We start from the raw sequence: 25,676 nt of genomic DNA, 5'->3' as shown, positions 1-25,676 counted from the left end.
TTTTTTACTTTATTTTTTATTGAAGTATAGCTGATTTACAATGTTGTGTTAATTTCTGTTATATAGCAATATGATTCAGATATATATTCTTTTTTTATATTCTTTTCCATTATGGTTTATCCCAGGATATTGAATACAGTTCCCTGTCCTATACATTAGGACCTTGTTGTTTATCCATTCTAAATGTAATAGTTTGCATCTGCTAACCACAACCTCCCAGTCCATCCCATTAGTATTTTTAATGAGTCCTTAGATGATTGCAATGAGCAGCAAAGTTTGGGAACCACTGTTCCATGACATTTCTGATTCATGTTTCTTTCCAATAGATAAAGTCTCAGAACCGAGAATAAGTACAGAATTTCCTTTTCTTTTCTGACTTCTACTTTTATAAAGTCAAGAAATCTTAAAAATATATGTATTTGCAGGATATGTTTATTAAAATAGAGGAAAATTCATGTTTACATTGTGAGCCATGAAACTATTTATATCCTTAGATATACCTATTTTAATTTATGAATCTATTTTAAGGATAAAATATGCAGATATGTGTGCATAGATGTCCATAGCAGTGTTAATTATAATTTTAAAATATTTAAATAACTATTTCTACCAAGATGTCATAACTTAATGAATTGTGAAACAACTGTATAAAGAACATTATGTTTTCAGTAAGTATTTTTAATTAAGCAAAAAAATCTCAATATGTTAAGTATAAAAGTTCAACACAAACGTATATATCCATACATAAAAATATCCTATGTATACATACATACATCAGATGTATGTCCATATATGTGCATGTATGTATATACATGTGTGTGCATGTGTGTGTATATAAAATATTTGAAAGTATATACATGGACAAATATGCCTAAATGCAAAAAGACAGGTCTGGAAGGTCACATTTTAAATTGGAAACAGTGTTTACTCTGGACAGGGTAGTAGGGCTGGGTGAAGTGAAGGAAGACTTTCTTTTTTTATTGCATGTCCTTTTTTATTGTTTGTGTTTTTACACTGTTACAATGTATATCATTAAAATTTTTAAATAAACATAATTAAACCAGAAAAGTAAACACTCATATATATGGAGAAAAAAGCTCACCAAAGTGTAAATATATCTGATTTAGCCATGTGTGGGTTTTTTTTCCCTTTGTTATACTTTTTAGGGTTTTTTTCCCACTTTTTTACTAAACATCTATTACAATTAGAAAAGTTTTAAATGTTGAACCTAGGAGTATATTATTAGATAAATTGATCCTCAAATTTGAAAGGATTAATTCACATTGCAAATGCATTCTCACCTTGCTAGACAGACCAGGAATAATATTTGTATCTCATTTAGTTTTTTACACTAATGAGTTTACAGCACTTTAGAAAACACTATTCAGACCTTGCTTACTCCATTATCGTATTGTCTATTTCAAAGGTGCCTTTTACAGAGCAGTTAACCTGTATGTTTTTCAATTTAAAAAAGAGGAGGGAAAATTCTAACTGAAGAGATATCAGAACATTTCAGACCATCTAGATAATCCCACAGCTGAAGCTTAAAGATTCTTCACATGGGGGAAAATCGTAACTAACACAAGCACCCACCAAAAAAGTGAAGTGTAAATTATACCATAACTGTTTAACAAGGAAACTAAATGGACAGTAATCGATATGTGATTTAAGTGGGATAAATGGAGGAGAGCAGCAAACAAGAGGGCAAAATCAGAGAAGTTGGGCAAAAGAATGTCTAGAAACTTCAAGACAAGTAAAGGAATTTAGTAGGAGCTTATTGGTATAACTTCTATCAAAGATACTTGATTTTGAAGCCTTTCAACAGGCTTGGTTTGAGGAGGTACAAGCCCTTTGGTTTGTTTGCAGATTTACTTAAAACTTGAAAAGCAGGAAGCGATAAAATTAGACAAGGCGTCAAACCCACCAGTCTGTAGCAGAGGGCTGGAAATTTCTGTAAGTTACTAAGGATAAAAATTAGGTTTGGGGCTTCCCTGGTGGCGCAGTGGTTGAGAGTCCGCCTGCCGATGCAGGGGACACGGGTTCGTGCCCTGGTCCGGGAAGATCCCACATGCCGGGGAACGGCTGGGCCCGTGGGCCATGGCCGCTGAGCCTGCGCGTCCGGACCCTGTGCTCCGCAATGGGAGAGGCCACAACAGTGAGAGGCCAGCGTAGCGAAACAAACAAAAAAAAAAAATTAGGTTTGGTGAGAAAATATAAACAAACAAGGTGTTAGAGAAAAGAATGTTAAATCAAAACGCGGATGGATCTTTCAGGGACTAAACTGGCTCCATGTGCCATGCCATTTTTGCTCAACTAGAAATCCCAAGAAAGTTGATCACTGAATCCTGTGTTTCTAAGTAATCCTTATTTTTCCTAATGATGTGAATGCAAATAATGCTATTTTTTTTGAGTTGGGGGTGCCATGTCGTGTGGCTTGCGTTACCAATCTTAGTTTCCCGACCAGGGATTGAACCCAGGCCACGGGAGTGAAAGTGCTGGGTCCTAACCACTGGACCACCAGGGAATTCCCATGAATACAAATATTTAAAAATAATTAAATATAGAAGGCACACTCTACTGATATAATGGCTGCTATAATTAAAGAACCCAGAAAATGTTAGTGGCTTAACACCATAGAAATGATTTCCTTGTTCATGAATAGGTTCAACGCAGATTCAATGCAGGTGTTAGAGGGATGGCCCTCCAGGCAGTGATTCAGGGCCCCAGACTCCTATCGTCTCATAGCCAAATCATCTTCTGGGCCCTAGAAATCTTTTACTTCCCATCAGTAGATGGTGAAAGAGTAGGTAGAGAAGAAGACAACATCACTTCTGCTTGCATTCCATTAGCAAGAACTGAACACAAGTCTTCATCTAGATGTAGCTCCCTCCTGGGCAGGCACATCCTAGCAACATTACCTTGTTAAAGAAGGGAAGGGAAGCACAAATCTTTGAAGGACAGTGAGGCAAGTCATCTGGACCACAAATGCTATTTCAAATATCAGTGATAGTCTTGTCAGAGGTTCAGTTCTCAATGGCCTAACCTAAATATAATTCCAGTTGTACCTAATTGCACTGGCTTATGATTGTTCTATAGATAGAACATATATGCATGCTTTTAGTTCCCAACTGGACTGTCGGAGCAGGGACAATCTTTTCTCAAATTTTTATTAAATTCCTTCCTACCCAGAGTTCTGAAAGAGCAACAATTATGCTCAACTAATGTTGACTCTGGATAAACTCTCTTAGTTTCCATCTTCACCCCAGTCTGAGAGACATGGAACAGCTTCTGTTTCCTCTCATTTTCACCCATAGGCTCTGAATGAATGGCTAGGGAACTTTCTCTTTGTAAAACAAACAAACAAATAGCTCCTAAGTAATAAACCAACCTAGTTTTAAGGTAAGCAAATATTAACTTTAATTTAGATTCTTCTCATTGTCATTTATGTCTTATCCTCTTCATTTCATCTTTTGTTTTTGACTCAACACTTGCTTCTTTTAGCATTTTGCTCCCCTTCCCACCAATTTTTGTTGAAAACTCTACATTTTTTAATCTCTTTCATGGCAGACTCATGTGTCACCTGGGCTAGTTGTTACATTTAGCTAATATTTTGCAATAAATGATATATGGTTAACAGACAAGCCAGTTACTTAGTTTCTGAAGTTCTGAAGTGGCAACTATATCTTGCTTTGTGGAATTATTATCCTAGTATGGTGACTCACATTCCCTGTATTTTAATAAAGATAACATCTGTATTTAAGATTCTCCTTAATTCTAATAATCTCACCAGTCATTTCATACCTGTAAAAATAGGCCTTATAGCTGTTCCTTCCTTCCCCACTACTGCCCGTAAGTCAGATGCTGCCTGTCACAAATTCCCAATGAACATGAACATGCCCCCAGGGACTGCTGCTGGGGAAGAGAATAGAGATGGATCTGGGCAGACCCATTACTGTTACTGTAAAAGCACATGCCCTCCTGAGGGTGAGTCACATATTAAGACCAGTCTATTTTTGTGCCCTTACTTTTATAGCCCAGATGAATCTGGTGTAGCTTTATTATAATAATGTGAACCCTGTTGTCTAAGTCCATTATCATACACTGTTGTTAAGATAGGAATCCTTTGGTGGTATGGAAAATATCTAAAAATATTGTCTTTGAATGGTGACCAAAAAATATATAAAATATTTTTCTATTTTTGTAAGACAGCCAACTGTCCTCTAATATGATCCCCCATTCCGAACTAGTGGCTAAGAAAATGCAATACCTAGATGTTTCTTTGATCTACATTTGCCTTATGTCTTCTTGCCAGAGCTGCAAGCATTTCTCAGTTGTGTTTGAGAGACAGGAAAAGAAAGAGAAAATCTGTAATCTGTACACATGCTCTTAAGTGGCACAGCCAAAGCTCTGGTACTGCTTTATTTATTGCAGAACTCAGTAACAGATCTGTTATGTCTTTTAATATACCCCTATCCAAAGACATGTTATGGTCATCATTCACAAAAATGTTATTAAAAATTCATCCCCATTAACAAATATGTAATAATCACCTCTGATGTGTAAGGCATTGTATTAGGTAACTGAGTGGCAGTGAGTATGGAGAAGACACCTACAAAGAAAATAAAAGCTCTATTATTTTAGTAACCTGAATTTTAGGGTTAACTGTGAATGTGTAATCTAAACATTGTCCTACCTATTAAAATAACTGCAGCTGTAAGAAATCTTGATTATTCAAGTCTTTCGCTATCTATTGCCTCCTTATCACAGCCCACCAATCCTGGTGTCCTTGATTGATTGCAGAGTTGCAGTGTTTGGGATTGAATTTACCTCTAACTTGAACCACTCAAATAAGACCTCACAGTCTTACCAAACTTTTCTTATTTTAGTCTCAAATCATATATTACTTCATCTGTATAATCTTGTTCAAGCTACTCTATGTGTGCCCTTTTTTCTGTGGTTTTTCCACTTCAGAATATATATACCATGATGAGTTTTAGCCCAGCTAAATTGTTTTAGTGTAGAACTATCATCTTTTCTGACCTATATATATAGACTGCAATGAGACTGCAGTCTTAACAGTAGTAGTATTACCTGCTCATAATAATACTAATAAATAAACATTTTTCTAAATATAAAATCAGTTCTATTATCATGCAGTTAGAGCCATCATTTTATAGATTCATTTTCTGGGCAGAACATTTCAGGGGCTACTGTTTATTGCTGATAAATATAGCTTGCTTATTTAAGCTCTTTACCTTTTCCTAACCCTGCCAAAAGATCTTCTGAAGCAAGAAGTTTTAGAATGACAGAGGTAATGTGCTGAAAGCATTGGACAACCTCTTATTGGAGGCACCATGATCAGATAGTAAAGCAACCACTGTAACTCAAGGTCAAATGATCCTTAATCTAAAAACAATCTCTAAAAGACATAAGAAGGGTTTTAACCTTAACAGCTGCTGCATTTGAGGCCCTATTTTATCTCCCTGCAGAGTAAAGTCAATAATATGAGAATCATAAACCGAGCAGGATTGCAAATCCTCTTATCCTATCTGCTAGAAATCAAGCAAGTGGCGGAAAGCATTGTTTCAAAATTTCACTAATGCAAAGAAATTAGAAAATAGTTCATAAGATGATTGTTCAATGTAAGCAGTGGTCAGATAATGATATTTGATGGGAGTTTTTTTCTCTGCTTCCTTCCTGAATCCACTATTTAACATTCTAGAAAACCATTCTGATGGAAAAAAGTCAAAGGTATGCAAAAATAAAATTAGGCTTATTAATCACTTTGTAATCAGAAAACTTGAACAGTTTTATTCAAAGAGAAGCTTCCTAACTCTTATACCTTATTTACTCAGAATCTAAAACAGAAATTAAATTCAACAATTCATATTTCTATATTGAGTGTTTTGCCTCAGAATACTTTATATTCATACTTATTCCTACAACCAAAGGGATGAAGCAGTCATTTGGATAATTTTTTTTAAACAGAATTTTAATTTTATTTTGTTAGAGAAAAGATTTGTAGAGTAATGCTTCTCAAACCTTAATATGTACACAAATCACTTGGAGACCTTGTTAAAAAGCAGGTTCTGATTCAGCAGGTTTGGGATGGGGCCTGAGATTCTACATTTCTAACAAGCAACTAGTGAGTACCAATTGTATTGGGCCAAGGCTCACACTTTGAGTGGTCAGATCATAGAATTCTGTGTTATTCCTGCACAGTATTTAAAGAGAGAGTGAAGGGAGGATAGATGTGAAAATGGATTTTCTGGATTTTCTCATTCTTTGCTTTCATTTGCATGCATAGATATTTCTATCAGTTTTTAAAAAGCAAACAGGGAGTACACGTTTTATCCTTTTGAAAATACAAAACACAAAGCAAATGCAAAATAAGCACTATTATGATTTATACTAAGCTTTGCATCAACATCTAATGCACCTCTTATTAATTCATGGACTACTAATTTAATCTTCCTCCTGTGATCGGTCAACAAGTAAACAATGCTCAGATTGTTGAGGAAATACAAATTTAAATGTAACCAATCAAAATATTCAGTTAAGTTTCATTGAATAGTTTACAAATAATAGTGTAAAAAGACCGTTTTAAATTAGAAATTCACTGAAAGTAACATTTTTCTTTGTTGAGCTCAGAAATTAACATATCGCTTAAAATGCTGGCTCAGCCCTTGGACAGGTTCCTTGACTTCACTGAGGAGTTCAAACTATGTTAAATCTTTTAATAAAGCTCTGGGGGAAATTCCACTGCCATATAATGAAATTCCATTATGTATGACTTATTTTTCACTCTCCAACTGATAATAAAATGTATCAAATGGCATTTCCCTTTATTTTTTTCCTGAGGTTTGTTTATTGTACTACTATTTATGTATTCTTCAAGGGCAGTGTTTCTGCTTAAAAGTATTTTTAATTTTGTTCTTCAAGAAGTACTAAAATATGTAAATTTTGTTATTGTAATGATGTCATAGTGTATTAAGAATTATGAATTAGCAATTATCCCGCTTAATGATTTCCATAAATATTCTGCCATTTATAGTGTTAAAATGCCAAGAAATAACTTTATGACACAAAAAGATTTATTTTCTCAGAGTCCTGCACATAGTTAGCATCTAATAAATATTTATGTATGAACTGTAGCCTGATCCTTCGATGGCTGAGCAAGAACTGCTGCAATGGCTGTGGACTTTCAATTTTAAAGGAAGGAAATATGTACATTAAAAAACTGGAGTACTTGATTCATATCAAGTACCTATCACAAAGCAGGCCTTTAATAGATGTTTGTTGATGATGGTATTAATTATAAATTAACATTTGTAGAAAGTTTTACAGCTAACAAAATAAGTTCACTCACAGAACCCTGTTAAATAGGTGAGAAACACACAGAGAGACATGGCCCAGATCCCTCTTTGAGGAATGACATTTTTGTCCCCACTGCTGGGAATGCTATCAGCAACCCCTTCAGGAATCACATCAGAGACGCCTTTTTAAAAATGGTCCACATCCAGTGACACATGGAAGCAGAGGTATTGCTACAGACTAAATGTTTTTATCCCCCAAAATCCCTATGGTGAAACCTAACCCTCAGTGTGATCATATTTGGCAATGGGGCCTCTGGGAGGTACTTAGGTCATGAAGTTGGAGCCCTCATTAATGGGATTAGTACCCTCATAAAAGAGACCCCACAGAACTCCCTAGCCCTTAGGTCATGTGAGGACACAGCAAGAAGACAGCTGTCTTTGAACCAGGAAACGAGCCCTCACCAGACACTGAATCAGCTGGCATCTTGATCTTGGACTTCCTAGCCTCCAGAACTGTGAGAAATAAATCTTTGTTTTTTAAGTCACCAAATCTATGGTATTTTTGTTATGGCAGCCCAGACTGACTAAGACAAGTTTAAATGTCCAGGCACTTCAGATCAGTGCAGGACAAGCTCAGGCTTGATTTTGCCCTCTACCTAATTCTGATCTTACACCCCTTGTTTTCATAGGAGTTGATCCCAAAAGCCTCCCCAGCCTGGCACAATAGGCACTGTCATCTTTGTCTTATAGATAAGGAAACAGAGGGGAGTGACTTGCCCTAGGTTAGTCAGCTTTGCCAAGTCATGAGCTGAGTCCTACTTGTTATAAATCTTAGTTCCTCTATCATGGGACTTTGATCTCTCTGGCCTGTCAGATCCTTGGAATGGATTTTATCTGTAGAAGATGCATTCAACTAAAGCAGCTTGAGGTCCCTTTAATTATTTTCCAAATGTTTGGTGCCAGATATTCCTTTTCTACACCTTCACCTCAAGAAGTGCAATGGAAACTGGTATACAGTTAACACTGACTGTCCTCAGGCATGCTGCTCTAAAACTCTGACATCAAATTCAGAATGCCCTTGGCCCCAGGCCCCTTGTCTGCAAGGAAAGGGCCGATATTGAGATAGAAGTGTCTGGGGCAGGGCCAAAAGCAGGCATAAACCAGGGTAAATCCAGGATTCACTAAAAAGCACAGAAAATGGGGTAAGAGCAAGGGAAATGTCTGGAACTGGAGTAGAAGTAAGGACAGGGAAAAGGCAGGAGAAATGACAGAGACAGAGGCAAAATAAGGCAGAGATAGAGGCCTTCCTTCCTGGGTTTTTGCAGCTACTCTATCTGTGAGCCCTCAGACCTAGTAGATACTGGACATGCTTCAAAAAGATCTTCCCTTTTTACTGATGAGCCAGTTCTCACTTCCCCAATTATCCTGCTTTATCCCTGGGGGATGGGAGAGTCCTTAAAAGCTCCACATGGAGTATGTTCTGTAGCTGTGAATAGCTTTGAGTGTGTTGTAGTGTTTCGAGTCAAACCAAACACCAGCCACAACTCAAACATACTGTGGGTCTTCATTACAAGAATCATTATCAAAGAAGGAATTTTTCAAACCAAATCTATGGGCCCACTTTTTTAAGTTTTATTTGATAGCACACATTCCCAATAGAACAAGAAAAAAATAAGAATTTTTCCTTTGCATCTGTTGTAATAAGATTTGATCAGTTTTTATGAAGAGAAGAAAATGCTCACTGTTGAATTTGTCAGTCTGTTCTAGAGGACTTAAAATTGGAAAAAAAAAAGGAAGGGGAGGGGTCAGGGTAAAACTCTAAGTATGAAACCAGTGTTGAATGTACCTAGTAACCCACATGAGAAAATAATTAAAGAGTCAGTAGGACATAGCACTTAGGTTCCTAGTTGCCTGAATACCAATTACCAAACATATAATGTGATGTTCATGAAAGAAAACCAACACCCTCCCATAGACATTATTGCATCTTGGCAAAATAAGATTCACAAGTGGCAACTCTTACGGAAAGCACCACATTGTTTAAAGGGAATATCGCTCTGTGTCAGGAAGATACATACCTTTGTGAAAAATCCCAAAATCAGGGATGGCAGGATGATAAACAACATCTGGCTAGAGATAAAAAGAAGGAACATCAAAATGATATTACTGTTGGAGAGGATAGGATAGGAGTGATGGTTGGTAAAGTAGCCATTCCAGGCAGAAGGAGAGAATGGATGATCACTTCCTGACACTGATCACACATCTGGCACAAATACAGAGGCAAGAACAGAAGTGATGAAGAATTGTGCTTATCTAGACATCTCCAGGAAGTCAGTCAGCTAAAAGTATAGCATTGGATACATCTCACTGACAACTTCATCTTTTAGAAGGCAGGAAAGGTAATGAAGGGGATTTCCGCATAGAACCTAATCCTGACAAGCAGAGAAAGTACTGGTTGGCAGAGTGGAAATGATAGAATCCTTGAGGAGGAGGAGAAAACCAGTAATAGCAACTTACGGTCTGTGATAGAAAAAGCTTTGAACCTTGAGCAAAGCTAGATATTTGGCCTAAACTAAAAGAAGACAGATTTCCAAAGGTTCAGAAAAAAGATAGGAATGATCTACAGCCAGAGACTGGGCACACAAAGAAGGACTCTATGCTCTTAAACACCCAGTCCGAGAATCTAATGATGAAGGTGAGGGAGAGGTAGCTAAGGAAACTGCTCAACCAGCTCTCAGATGAACGGAGACATTTTAAAGACATCATTTATAAAGAATGGAAGGACCAACATGTAACCTCAAAGAAATGAAAACTAATACCAAGGGAATAAAGTAAAGCTTGTGAAAATTGCCAAAGATGATGAAAATAGGTTTCCTAAAGGGAGCAAGAAACAGATATGGGAAAATACCATGAAATCTACAGAAAAGAGTCAAAAAGCAAAACGTTTCAGGTCTTTTCTCTGTTGTAGAAGACCTTTGTTTCTTTGTCCCACATCTCGTGAGGTTGGCCCTGGCCATGGTCATGAACACATGCTCAAACAGGATGTCTCCCTATGAGATCTGATACATGGATACTGAGAATGTGTTTCTCTTCCTTTTGGATTTGAACCAAGCCCATGAGCTATCTTCCCTACCATTTAGAGAGCCCATCTACAAAAGGAATCAGAACTCAAATATGGCAAGAAATTTAGGCTTCTGATGACATCTTATGAATCCCTGAATCCAGCCATGATTGAAGCAAGCCTTACCCTTGAATTCCCCAGCTATGTGAGCTAAGGTGTTCTTTTTTATCGTAAGAGTTTAAGTTGGGCTTCTTGTAATCAAAAGAGGCCTGACTAATACATTGGTTGAGAAGGTTAACTGTCAGATTAAAAAGGAGAAAGCAAATACTGGGAGGAGGAAATTAAAGCCCAAGCAAGAAAAGGGGTTGAAAAATACACCTTTCAAAGGACTTTGGTTCCATTCCATAAAACCAAAAGAAGGCTCAGATGACATCAGTGAACTGTAAATAGTCATCTTTGAAGAATTATGGGAACAGAAGTCTTGCTGGCAGGTGGAAAAAGGGCAAATAAATGTTACCATTTTCAAAAAGGTGAAAGAAGTTAAATTCTTTAAACTACATGCCAAAGAGATTAGCTAGATCTCTAGCAAAATGTTAGAGTATAAAATGTGGGTAAATACTTATAAAGCAGAGAGGCAATCATTAGGGACCAGTACAGGTTCATGAAGTTCAATTCCTGCTGGGATTATATTATTTCCTTTTTGAACTGCATATCCCAGAGATGTTGAAGGGATTATTCATTATGCCAGGTACTGTGTGAGGCACTGTGCTGATATAGTAGAGTATTATGTGTGATGGTTGTGGTCATAATTGGTTTGCCTACTTAAGTATAATAATGTCTACTGTGTGTTGACAACCTCACATGTTCCAAAATACACACACATACATACTGCACAGTACACATACACACATGCATGCACACATAATATACACAGGCATGCATATATATATATATAAACACATATGCATGTGCACAAATGCACATGCACGGGCATACACAGACACATGCACATAAATATGTCACATATACACACAATACATGCACATTTACACATATACAAAAACACATTTACACATATAAGTACATACAACATACACATGTATATGAACATACACACATATATATACACACACCAGTATAAAAATCTAATGTGGGCAATACAAATCCCTATTGGAGAAAATTGGAGTGAAGCAATTTGTCCAAGGTCACACACTAGTAACATCAAAATATGTATATGAATCTAAAATTTTCTGTTTCTTAAACTAATATTCTTTGTCAGCAATGGGTATCTATGTGCACCATAGAAAAGCTACTGAAAGAGGAAGCTGAGGAAAAGGTCTGAAATATCTTTGACCTCTTCAACTTTTAAAAATTTGAATGACAATAGAGAGCATTACAATCAAGTCTGAAAATAATTCAGAAATATATGTTGTTGAAAGAATTGGAATCTATACTGAAGACAACAAGAAGAAATATATTAGCAATAAAATGAATTCTCAGACACAGGCTGCACACAGCACAGGCACCTTAAGGAGAATTTCACTTGACTGTGAGCTCAAGGAATTAACAGTGAGAAGTTGCGTCTAAAAGAATAAACTCATCCCTGGGCTGCATTAACAGCAGTATGAAGTTCAGGAAAAGGGAGGAAATTATCATTTTTAACCCTATATGGACTAAATTAACACAGTGACACAGACACAGATAATGGCCATGATAATGAGGAATTTAATCTTGTAATAGCTAGATTAGAGAAAGATGACCACTATGTTTGATGAGACAAGTAAAGACTTTCACCGTGGGTGTGTGAGAAGAATTCATTACATATCCTTCTATCATCCAGAGAGTTTTAAAAGGAAAAATGGGAATTAATGGAAAACTTCTGTGAGTCAGATGTCAACACAATATAAATGTAAGAATTCCTGGTATTGCAGAGATTAAATGCAGTGCCATGGAAAGCAGTGATCAAACATTTTAGCAAGATGATGCTTTCCTGACATAAAGGAAGTCAGAGGATCATGGAAGACATCTCTTTGCTCCTAGAAAGAATGACTTGAGTGGTCTTTCATATGAAATGTAGGTAGGGTGGGCATCCATTACCCAATTGCCCTAACAGTCCCCCAAACAAAACCCACTAAACAATCTCTGTGGAAGGAAATTGATCTACTAGCACAAGAAGCTTCCCAGAAGTTTCTCTGGGAAAGAAGGAACTCAGATCCTGGTCTGTGTGTCCCAAGATTTGAATTTAGAGAAAACTTTAAGTGCAGGCTGAGGTGACTTTGACCCCCAAAGGGAGAGCTTATCAGGAGGACAGGAGGGAGCCACTTATTGCATTAAGCTCAGCACATAGGATGTTTGTGGGGAAGAGCTAGTTATAGCATGATATGTGGCTGAGGCTGAGAGCTGCTTGAGCTGTAGTTTACTGGAGGTTATGTTTAAAGAATAATTAATGAACATGCGTGCAACCACCTTGGTATGCAAGCAGGGCATACGAATGTGACATGTGCAGGGATATGGACCAACAAGGGTGTAACCAAGATGAAGGGAACATCAATTCATCTGTGCGGTTGAGTCTTCAACAGGACATCATGTGGCAGACAGCAAGCAGCAAAAGCAGGAGGCAATGATCCTCCTCTATTTTTTGTCATCTCTACTTTCAGTAGTACGAATGATTGCCATGCCTTCTTTCACTGTCTAGTCTCTGGGATTCCTGGACAATTGGAATTGGGTGGTGATCAATGGAGAGATACTGTGGTTCTGTTATTAAGGATAGGTAGGTGCTTGTCTGTCCAACATTAGAGGAGGCTTCCCTCTCTAACCAACGGAAAGAAGCAGAGATCAGTTAAGCACTTTTACACACGTGTGGTTTTTTATTAAGGCAATGCCCAATCATATTTAATATTACCTACACTGCTTTGAGACCTGTGCCTGAAATTGGAAAACTTTCAGGGTTCTAAAAGTCCTGAGTCCCAAGCCTCTGTGTCTTGCTTTTAGGGGCAGAGGAACAGGAAAGGGCATCCGCAGATGAATTTGTTTCCCATTGCTGCTGTAACAAATTACCATAAACTTGATGGCTTAAAACAACACAAATTTATTATCTTACAGTTCTGGAGGTCAGATGTCTGAAGTGTGTCTCAGGAGGATACAATCAAGATGTCAGCAGAGCTGCTTTCCTTCTGGAGGCTCTGGGAGAGAATTCATTTCCTTGCCTTTTCCAGTTTTTATAGGCTACCCACTCTCCTTGGCTGTGGCCACCTTTGAACAGTCTCATCACTCCAACCTCTGCTTCCATTGTCACATCTTCTCTCTCATGTCTCCCTCTCTCCCTTATAAAGACCCTTCTGATTACATTGGGTCCACCAGAGTAATTCAAGATAATCTCCCCCATTTCAAGATATTTAACTTAATCACATCTGAAAAATCTTTTTGCTGTATAACATAGTCACAGTTTCCAGGGACTGGGACATAGACACCTCTGGGGCCATGATTTTACCTTCCACAGCAGCCTGTGACAACTTTAGAAGAAATTCTGAGCTATTACTTCAGCAGCTAGAAGGAATGTTCTGTTTTCTTGTTTTTTAACCTCTGTCAAAGCTGAGAGGACAGAGGTTTTAGTTTATTGATGCAATATCCACAAGCCTAATCCATTAGATCTCGCAGAGGAGAAAGTTTCAGAGAAATCCTTAAACGGACACAGACCTCCCAAACTTCAAGAAGGCAAGTGGTACAGAGAACAAACAGGATTACTTAAAAGAAAATATCCCCCTCAGTGTGGTTCTAACATCCTATAGGAAGATGACAATAATCTTTGGCTTACCTGGTTTGGGGAACAGTTTTAATTTTAATATTTTCTATTCCTGCCCCCAAAATTAAAATCATTGTTTGGCAAAGCATCAAGTGGTTCAGGCCCTTATGGGAGAATTTCCTCCAAATCTCCCTTACCAGTGCTCAAGAAGCTCATAAGGGAAATGAAGAGGAAGTGGCCTTACTTGAAACCTAACTTGGTGAAACAAGTCACAAAAGCTACATGAAGAAAAATCTTTAATTTAGTACAGTTTCTAAAAGCATCTGCCTCTTTAACATGTTTCTCATTTCTGTTTCTGCCAACTTCAGGCAGTAGGCAACTGCATATTTTTTTCACTTTATGATGATGCCAAAAGACTAGCCAGTAGTACCTATTCCTTTCTATGGCCCAACTTGCTTATTAGAAACTGTAGTTACTATATCCCATACTAAGACCAACCCAAGTCTGAAAGTTGGAGACATTTTAACTGGCAGGCACAGAAACTATAAAACATGCAAGCTTTTTACATTGTAGTCACCTTTATGTAAGAAAAAAATTCTACTCGTTCTCTGACCAGTGCAAGCCAATCATTAACCCCTTGTCTAGAGACAACACAGGTAACTCAATATCAATAACCACAGAGCATGAATGCCTAGCAAGGTCAAAATAGATGCTTGGAAATGCCCTGTCTACAAATAAAATTTGGTATTCTTCTTATTACTATTCTATCTACAAATAAAACACAATGTTTTTATTATTACTGTCATATTCTGATGAAACTAATCTATTTTTTTTCTTTAACATCTTTATTGGGGTACAATTGCTTTACAATAGTGTGTTAGCCTCCGCTTTATAACAAAGTGAATCAGTTATACATATGTTCCCATATCTCTTCCCTCTTGCGTCTCCCGCCCTCCCACCCTCCGTATCCCACCCCTCCAGGCGGTCAAAACGCACCGAGCCGATATCCGTGTGCAATGCGGCTGCTTCCCACTAGCTATCTATTTTACATTTGGTAGTGTATATATGTCCATGCCTCTCTCCCGCCCTGTAACAGCTCACCCTTCCCCCTCCCCATATCCTCAAGTCCGTTCTCCAGTAGGTCTGTGTCTTTATTCCTGTCTTACCCCTAGGTTCTTCATGACATTTTTTTTTTCTTAAATACCATATATATGTGTTAGCATACGGTATTCGTCTTTCTATTTCTGACTTACTTCACTCTGTATGACAGACTCTAGGTCTATCCACCTCATTACAAATAGCTCAATTTCGTTTCTTTTTATGGCTGAGTAATATTCCATTGTATATATGTGCCACATCTTCTTTATCCATTCATCTGATGATGGGCACTTAGGTTGTTTCCATCTCGGGGCGATTGTAAATAGACCTGCAATGAACGTTTTGGTACATGACTCTTTTTGAATTATGGTTTTCTCAGGGTATATGCCCAGTAGTGGGATTGCTGGGTCATATGGTAGTTCTATTTGTAGTTTTTTAAGGAACCTCCATACTGTTCTCCATAGTGGCTGGACCAATTCACATTCCCACCAGCAGTGCAAGAGTGTTCCCTTTTCTCCACAGCCTCTCCAGCATTTATTGTTTCTAGATTTTTTGATGATGCCCATTCTGACTGGTGTGAGATGATATCTCATTGTAGTTTTGATTTGCATTTCTCTAATGATTAATGACGTTGAGCATTCTTTCATGTGTTTGTTGGCAGTCTGTATATCTTCTTTGGAGAAATGTCTATTTAGGTCTTCTGCCCATTTTTGGATTGGGTTGTTTGTTTTTTTGTTATTGAGCTGCATGAGCTGCTTATAAATTCTGGAAATTAATCCTTTGTCAGTTGCTTCATTTGCAAATATTTTCTCCGATTCTGAGGGTTGTCCTTTGGTCTTGTTTATGGTTTCCTTTGCTGTGCAAAAGCTTTTAAGTTTCATTAGGTCCCATTTGTTTATTTTTGTTTTTATTTCCATTTCTCTAGGAGGTGGGTCAAAAAGGATCTTGCTGTGATTTATGTCATAGAGTGTTCTGCCTATGTTTTCCTCTAAGAGTTTGAGAGTTTCTGGCCTTACATTTAGGTCTTTAATCCATTTTGAGCTTATTTTTGTGTATGGTGTTAGGGAGTGATCTAATCTCATACTTTCACATGTACCTGTCCAGTTTTCCCAGCACCACTTATTGAAGAGGCTGTCCTTTCTCCACTCTACATTCCTGCCTCCTTTATCAAAGATAAGGTGACCATATGTGTGTGGGTTTATCTCTGGGCTTTCTATCCTGTTCCACTGATCTACCTTTCTGTTTTTGCGCCAGTACCATACTGTCTTGATTACTGTAGCTTTGTAGTATAGTCTGAAGTCAGGGAGCCTGATTCCTCCAGCTCCGTTTTTTGTTCTCAAGATTGCTTTGGCTATTCGGGGTCTTTTGTGTTTCCATACAAATTGTGAATTTTTTTGTTCTAGTTCTGTGAAAAATGCCAGTGGTAGTTTGATAGGGATTGCAGTGAATCTGTAGATTGCTTTGGGTAGTAGAGTCATTTCACAATGTTGATTCTTCCAATCCAAGAACATGGTATACCTCTCCATCTATTTGTATCCTCTTTAATTTCTTTCATCAGTGTCTTATAATTTTCTGCATACAGGTCTTTTGTCTCCTTAGGTAGGTTTATTCCTAGATATTTTATTCTTTTCGTTGAAATGGTAAATGGGAGTGTTTTCCTGATTTCACTTTCAGATTTTCATCATTAGTGTATAGGAATGCCAGAGATTTCTGTGCATTAATTTTGTATCCTGCTACTTTACCAAATTCATTGATTAGCTCTAGCAGTTTTCTGGTAGCATCTTTAGGATTCTCTATGTATAGTGTCATGTCATCTGCAAACAGTGACAGCTTTACTTCTTCCTTTCCGATTTGGATTCCTGTTATTTCCTTTTCCTCTGTCATTGCTGTGGCTAAAACTTCCAAAACTATGTTGAATAAGAGTGGTGAGAGTAGGCAACCTTGTCTTGTTCCTGATCTTAGTGGAAATGCTTTCAGTTTTTCACCATTGAGGATGATGTTGGCTGTGGGCTTGTCATATATGGCCTTTATTATGTTGAGGAAAGTTCCCTCTATGCCTACTTTCTGCAGGGTTTTTATCATAAATGGGTGTTGAATTTTGTCAAAAGCTTTCTCTGCATCTATTGAGATGATCATATGGCTTTTCTCCTTCAATTTGTTAATATGGTTTATCACATTGATAAATTTGCATATATTGAAGAATCCTTGCATTCCTGGAATAAACCCCACTTGATCATGGTGTATGATCCTTTTAATGTGCTCTTGGATTCTGTTTGCTAGTATTTTGTTGAGGATTTTTGCATCTATGTTCATCAGTGATATCGGCCTGTAGTTTTCTTTCTTTGTGACATCCTTGTCTGGTTTTGGTATCAAGGTGATGGTGGCCTCTTAGAAGGAATTTGGGAGTGTTCTTCCCTCTGCTATATTTTGGAAGAGTTTGAGAAGGATAGGTGTTAGCTCTTCTCTAAATGTTTGATAGAATTCGCCTGTGAAGCCATCTGGTCCTGGGCTTTTGTTTGTTGGAAGATTTTTAATCACAGTTTCAATTTCAGTGCTTGTGATTGGTCTGTTCATATTTTCTATTTCTTCCTGATTCAGTCTTGGCAGGTTGTGCCTTTCTAAGAATTTGTCCATTTCTTCCAGGTTGTCCATTTTATTGGCATAGAGTTGCTTGTAGTAATCTCTCATGATCTTTTTTTATTTCTGCAGTGTCAGTTGTTACTTCTCCTTTTTTCATTTCTAATTCTATTGATTTGAGTCTTTTCCCTTTTTTTCTTGATGAATCCGGCTAATGGTTTATCAATTTTGTTTATCTTCTCAAAGAACCAGCTTTTAGTTTTATTGATCTTTGCTATTGTTTTCTTCATTTCTTTTTCATTTATTTCTGATCTGATCTTTATGATTTCTTTCCTTCTGCTAACTTTGGGGTTTTTTTTTTCTTCTTTCTCTAATTGCTTTAGGTGCAAGGTTAGGTTGTTTATTCGAGATGTTTCCTGCTTCTTAAGGTGGGCTTGTATTGCTATTAACTTCCCTGTTAGAACTGCTTTTGCTGCATCCCATAGGTTTTGGGTTGTTGTGTGTCTGTTGTCAGTTGTTTCTAGGTATTTTTTGATTTCCTCTTTGATTTCTTCAGTGATCACTTCGTTATTAAGTACTGTATTGTTTAGCCTCCATGTGTTTGTATTTTTTACAAATCTTTTCCTGTAATTGATATCTAGTCTCATGGCGTTGTGGTCAGAAAAGATACTTGATACAATTTCAATTTTCTTAAATTTACCAAGGCTTGATTTGTGACCCAAGATATGATCTATCCTGGAGAATGTTCCATGAGCACTTGAGAAAAATGTGTATTCTGTTGTTTTTGGATGGAGTGTCCTATAAATATCAATTAAGTCCATCTTGTTTAATGTATCATTTAAAGCTTGTGTTTCCTTATTTATTTTCATTTTGGATGATCTGTCCATTAGTGAAAGTGGGGTGTTAAAGTCCCCTACTATGAATATGTTACTGTCGATTTTTCCTTTTATGGCTGTTAGTATTTGCCTTATGTATTGAGGTGCTCTTATGTTGGGTGTATAAATATTTACAATTGTTATATCTTCTTCTTGGATCGATCCCTTGATCATTATGTAGTGTCCTTCTTTGTCTCTTCTAATAGTCTTTATTTTAAAGTCTATTTTGTCTGATATGAGAATTGCTACTCCAGCTGAAACTAATCTATTCCTGTTTTAGCAGCAAAAAACTGAGGTTAACTTTTGATTTTAGCAGTCATAAAATGGGGAAGTCAATGCACATGTCCCAAAACAAAGGAGTAAATCTATTAGAGACAGATCGAATTGCCATAGATGAAATTAATCATGAAGCAGTGACTTCTATAATACTTTCATAATTTGTATGTGTTACAAGTCTTTCTTATGGAGGGTTATAGAAGCCTGCATGATGTCAATGTAGTTTATTTTTTCTTCAGCAGATATAGAACAATTAACTTGAATTTATTTTTATTTAAGAATAATTTATAGAAGTACAAGAAGAGGGATATGATGCCAAAGTTAAATTAAGCCTTTGCAACCTCCACCTTCAATTTTTCCAAATTGATTCACCCTATAGCATTGCTATGACTGGACTTATCTATACTCTCTCCTGGAGTATATACAACCATAAGCATACTACACTATCTGCTGTATCTATTACTACTGTAGTTTCATTAAGTCTCAGTTTCCCAATCTGTAAAATGGGGAAATAATACTTTTTAGGGTACTTTTAAATGTCTCTAGACATTGCCAAATGTTTTTTGGGGAGGCGAAATCACCCCAGGGTAAGAACCATTGATTTAAGCAAATTGCTGGTTGTGACTATTTTAAAAAGCTTGTGTTGCTCAGAAGTTTCTTGGTGTTCTTTTTTTCCTATACCATATGTTAATTTACAAGACATTCTGCCATCTTGCTTGAATAGATTACAGGGGTTTTATTATCAGCTTATTTGGATAAAGCCTCAAGGAAGGAAAAGTCTAACAGTACAAAATACCTCTTTAGTTTTCACTTTTTGATTTGTAAAAAACAATGGTAAATTACTACGGCAATTTTGCCTTTTTACCCACAGAAAAAATCACAAATCACACACACACAAGATCCAAGCTAAAAAATTTTTGAGTTTAGAGTTATTTAAATCCTATGATTAATTTAATTTTATTCTTTGTCTCATTACAAAAAGAATGATACATATCTTTTAAAAAAACTATTTCTTATTAATATACTCTTCAAAATTTAACTTATAAAAATAATTTATATAAGTATTTGTCATTTTTATGTCTTGGGTATTTGTGAAGTAGAAAGCAACATTGATATATAAAATGATGTTACACATCTTGCCTTTGAATAATTGTCAGCCACAGTGAGTTAATTTGCAATTTCTCTATCTACAAGTGTTATTCCTATGAGACTACTTACCATACACAATCAATGAGTCTATTTGTCCACCAGTATACTGGCTTAACAAATAAATGTTAAGTTCTTCATTGTTTATAGAATAAAATCAAAGCTTATAATCTGCTATTCAAAAGATTTCTTAGGTCTATATTTATTGATCTGAAATAATGTCCAACCGATATTGTTAAGTGAAAAAAGCAAGTTCCTGAGGTATTACACGTGTGTGTTTAGAAAAAAAAATTGTGTGTGTATAAGAATGAGCATAAATGTGGAAAAATACAAACCAAACTGAACGTAGGACAGGGGCTAGAAGTATGGGAGAGAACAAAATAATCTGGTGAAAATGAAAATTTGTTCAAAATGAGTATTCAAAGTTTCATATGTATTTGCTATTTATATGTAATTCATTTAAATCTAATTATTCCTTTCTTCCATATTCATGGTAAGGAAATCTGCAACAATCCAAATGGCCAAAAACTGTTATAGTTGGTTAAAATAGCATTTAAAATGTTTTTCCTATGTGTAGATTAATAACATATGCATTTAAAAAGAACATTAGAAAAATATTCTGAAAAACATTCATAATGGATATCTCTGGCTGAATCATGAGTGTACTTTATGTTATATTTCTTGTCTGTATTTTATTTTTTAATGAATATGTAATGCTTTTATAATGAGGGGCTAAAAAAAAAGGAAAAGGATCTGAGGAGTGGGGAATGGGATGAAGAAGCTGTTGACTTTCCAGAACACTGAAAAGTATGTCAGAAAATGCTGTGTGAATAAGTGGTCTTTAAATGTGTAAAATCAGTTTCGAAATTTGTCTCAGAGATATTTGTCAAGAGCCACTGGAGGAATTGAGTCATATTTTCACAGGAATCTCTTAGTAAAGGAGGGGAATGAATTCCAGGAGATAAAAACAGGTTGGTGGAAAATGGCTCCTTAGGATTTGTTCTCTTCTGGGTATGAGTTATTTCAGTTCAGGATATTTTTATTGTATATGGATATAGGAATATACCCTCATGTGATTAGAAAGATAATTTATATGGGATTAAATCCAAGAATTCATTTTCCCTTTGAACGAACTTCCTAAGAACTAGTGCCACTCTGTCCTTCATCATGCATAGACCTTATTTGGAGAACGACTGGTGTCCCAGGAATATAAATATAGCCTTTGAAATTGTGTTCTCAGGATTGGAGGTGATGCTTTCCTGGATTGTTTATTCTCTTGGTGCATGGGCTGCAGTAGTCATTCCCTTCATTGCCTTTAGTTCCCTCTCCTCCTCTTTCTACTTCTGCAAAGCTGGCAAGCTGTACAAAAAGCCATGATTTTTAAGATTGTATATGATATGTAAGCCCACAAACCCTTCAAAGGAGATTTTAGGATATAGTTAATAAATATATAGCACATGCTTAACTCATATTGTTATTTCCAATTTTTTAATTATCATTTCTTCTGAATACCCTTAGTTACAACAAGACTAAAAAGTGAAGCAGTTTCGTCAAGGAAGTATAGGGTCATAAGTATGCTAACAAAATGTAATTTGATCTTGTACTGCATTTAAAAGAAGCCCAGAGAGGAGGTTAAACTGGAAGTTTCGAAGGTGGTCACCCCATAGGAAAGATGTTAGATTCCAAAATCAGCTGTTAGACCACTGAGTGAAAGTTTCTAACTTAGTGACCTAGGACAGGTTTGAAGACTAACCTCTGTAAGGAAGATATATAAAAAGGTATAGGAGTAGTAAATAGATTTGTGAAGGGATATTTAAGAGAGAGCTGCTTTAGCATTATGAGTGTCCCCCTCTCACCTGAATGGCAGGAAGTGTGGTACTTCCTTCCCTCTTAGCCACAAGCCAAGGGAGCAGGGCATCAGTGGATCCTACAGGGAGCTTCATGTGTGTTCCCTAGAGTTGGGAAGCACACTGTGCTGGTGCCAGAGGAGACTGGGGATCTAGAGGTGAGAGGTCTGAGGGCAGAGCCAGGAAAGAAATGCTGCTGCATTGGGGTTTGCCTGCACACCTTCAGTTTCGTCAAGATAAAAAATAAATGATAGAGAATAAAGGTCTCTTGGGGACCAAATGTGAGCCATTTTAAATGAGATTTTGCCCAAGAGGGTATCACTCAGAGGGTAAGAGACCTCCACTGAGTGTTTGTATAGAATGAACTCTAGGAAAACCAAAGCCTGAAGTTGGAGTCTGGGGCAGCAGCTGAAAAAATTTATTGCATCACTTTAATCATGAGTATTCTAATGGGCCAGCAGGGAGGTCTCTGAAGACCCCACCAAAGTGTCCAGGAGGGAAAAAGAAAGTTTCACCATCTTTCGTACCCAGAAAGCTTCCATTATGGGAGTAACTATCAAGTAAGAAATATCCTAACATCTTACCTATTTATCTCCTCCCTCCCCATCTGCCCCCATCTAGTAGGCCCTGAAGAAATCAAAAACATCAGCTAGTGGGCTGATGGAGAAGGAGGTGAGGTAGAGACAAATAGCCAACCATACTACTTCCCAGAAAGCATCCTGCTTGCCTATAGTCAAGCCCTAGTTCAGGGGAGGAAGAGAAACAAGTCTTAACTTTGAATGAAGACCTAAAGGTTGATATTTTAATTACTGAATTAAGATAGTATTTGGTGAATTACAGTGGCTAAAGAACTCTATAGTACCCAAGAGTGAATAGAAAATTCAGGAACCTGAGAGAGTTTTCATTCAGAGGGGAGAGAAGAACTTCCACTACTTAAACAGTTTAAAGGGACATTAGGAGATTAAAAAAAAGAAAGAAAGAAAAGAAAACCTTGTACTTTGATTATCCCAAAGGTTTGCCTGTTCAAAATACCAGGAACAGAACTTTTTAGAATAAAAGTCATGATAATGTTTTTAGCAGCACTCAGACCAAGATTAGGTTCTATTCTGATGTTGTTCCCTAAGAGGCATGTTGACAAAGTGACCAAGATGGTGAAGGGATACAAAAATCAAATCACAAGGGACAACTCAAGGAACTGAAGCTGTTTGGGCTGGAGAAAATTTAGGCAAGACACAATAGCTCATTTAACCTCTGTAAATAGACTTGTATATGGAGAACAGACTAGAAAAAATTCTGTGTTGTCCCTGAGGGCCAGATAAGGCCAGGAGGAAAAAATCTACTGCAAAATAAGGAAACATATATAATGCAAGTATTTAAAAACAAGTGTCTTTAGTTGTTTTAGATTGTCTTGTATAGCAGTATGTTACTTATTATTGGTTGTTCCAGCTGAGGCTGGATGACATTTGTCATGGTTCTTATACAGAGTGCCTATTAATCATTTGGTTCTAGGTCAAATTACCAAAGACCCATTTATGTTAAGCCAGTTTGCCCAGTGACCAATCCACCAACTGCCCACTTCACTGAAAACCAGTTCACCCAAGACGAGTTTGCTACATCTACTTGTTTCCTTTAACAATTTCATTTTAGTCGACTATTTCATTTTTTTCTCATAAGAGAACACTTCAAGTAATATTTAATTCATTACTGCCCTTGTTCTCTGGGGTCTGAGAGAAGAGAGACTGAGGATCAGAGAATACATTTAAGAATATACTCTTATATGGGGACATATGTATATGTATAACTGTTTCACTTTGTTATAAAGCAGAAACTAACACACCATTGTAAAGCAATTATACTCCAATAAAGTTATTTTTTTAAAAAAAAGAATAGGAACAAAACCCCACCCATTAGCAGAGAGGATGCCTAAAATCATAATAAGTCCACAGACACCCCAAAACACACCACCAGACGTGGACCTGCCCACCAGAAAGATAAGATCCAGCCTCATCCACCAGAACACAGGCACTAGTCCCCTCAACCAGGAAGCCTACACAACCCACTGAACCAACTTTAGCCACTGCGGAGAGACACCAAAAACAATGGGAACTACAAACCTGCAGCCTGCAAAAAGGACACCCCAAACACAGTAAGATAAGCAAAATGAGAAGACAGAAAAACACACAGCAGATGAAGGAGCAAGATTAAAAACCCGCCAGTCCTAACAAATGAAGAGGAAATAGGCAGTCTACCTGAAAAAGAATTCAGAATAATGATAGTAAAGATGATCCAAAATCTTGGAAATAGAATAGACAAAATGCAAGAAACGTTTAACAAGGTCCTGGAAGAACTAAAGATGAAACAAGCAACGATGAACAACACAATAAATTAAATTAAAAATACTCTAGATGGGATCAATAGCAGAATAACTGAGGCAGAAGAACGGATAAGTGACCTGGAAGATAAAATAGTGGAAATAACTACTGCAGAGCAGAATACAGAAAAAAGAATGAAAAGAACTGAGGACAGTCTCAGAGACCTCTGGGACAACATTAAACACACCAACATTCGAATTATAGGGGTTCCAGAAGAAGAAGAGAAAAAGAAAGGGACTGAGAAAATATTTGAAGATATTATAGTTGAAAACTTCCCTAATATGGGAAAGGAAATAGTCAATCAAGTCCAGGAAGCACAGAGAATCCCATACAGGATAAATCCAAGGAGAAATACGCCAAGATACATATTAATAAAACAGTCAAAAATTAAATACTAAGAAAACGTATTAAAAGCAGCAAGGGAAAAACAACAAATAACACACAAGGGAATCCCCATAAGGTTAACAGCTGATCTTTCAGCAGAAACTCTGCAAGCCAGAAGGGACTGGCAGGACACATTTAAAGTGATGATGGAGAAAAACCAACAACCAAGATTACTCTACCCAGCAAGGATCTCATTCAGATTTGATGGAGGAATTAAAACCTTTACAGACAAGCAAAAGCTGTGAGAGTTCAGCACCACCAAACCAGCTTTACAACAAATGCTAAAGGAACTGCTCTAGGCAGGAAACACAAGGGAAGGAAAAGACCTACAATAACGATCCCAAAACAATTAAGAAAATGGGAATAGGAACATACATATCGATAATTACCTTAAATGTAAATGGACTAAATGCTCCCACCAAAAGACACAGATTGGCTGAATGGATACAAAAAAAGACCCATATATATGCTGTCTACAAGAGACCCACTTCAGACCTAGAGACACATACAGACTGAAAGTAAGGGGATGGAAAAAGATATTCCATGCAAATGGAAACCAAAAGAAAGCTGGAGTAGCAATTCTCATGTCAGACAAAACAGACTTTAAAATAAAGACTATTAGAAGAGACAAAGAAGGACACTACATAATGATCAAGGGAACGATCCAAGAAGAAGATATAACAATTGTAAATATTTATGCATCCAACATAGGAGCACCTCAATACGTAAGGCAAATACTAACAGCCATAAAAGGGGAAATCGACAGTAACACATTCATAGTAGGGCACTTTAACACCCCACTTTCACCAATAGACAGATCATCCAAAATGAAAATAAATAAGGAAACACAAGCTTTCAAAAATACATTAAGCAAGATGGACTTAATTGATATTTATAGGACATTCTATCCAAAAGAAGCAGATTACACTTTCTTCTCAAGTGCTCGTGGAACATTCTCCAGGATAGATCATATCTTGGGTCA

The sequence above is a fragment of the Pseudorca crassidens genome, chromosome 11, assembly GCF_039906515.1.
Source record: "Pseudorca crassidens isolate mPseCra1 chromosome 11, mPseCra1.hap1, whole genome shotgun sequence".
NCBI classification, from domain to species: Eukaryota; Metazoa; Chordata; class Mammalia; order Artiodactyla; family Delphinidae; genus Pseudorca; species Pseudorca crassidens.
Note: the sequence above shows the minus strand (reverse complement) of the source record.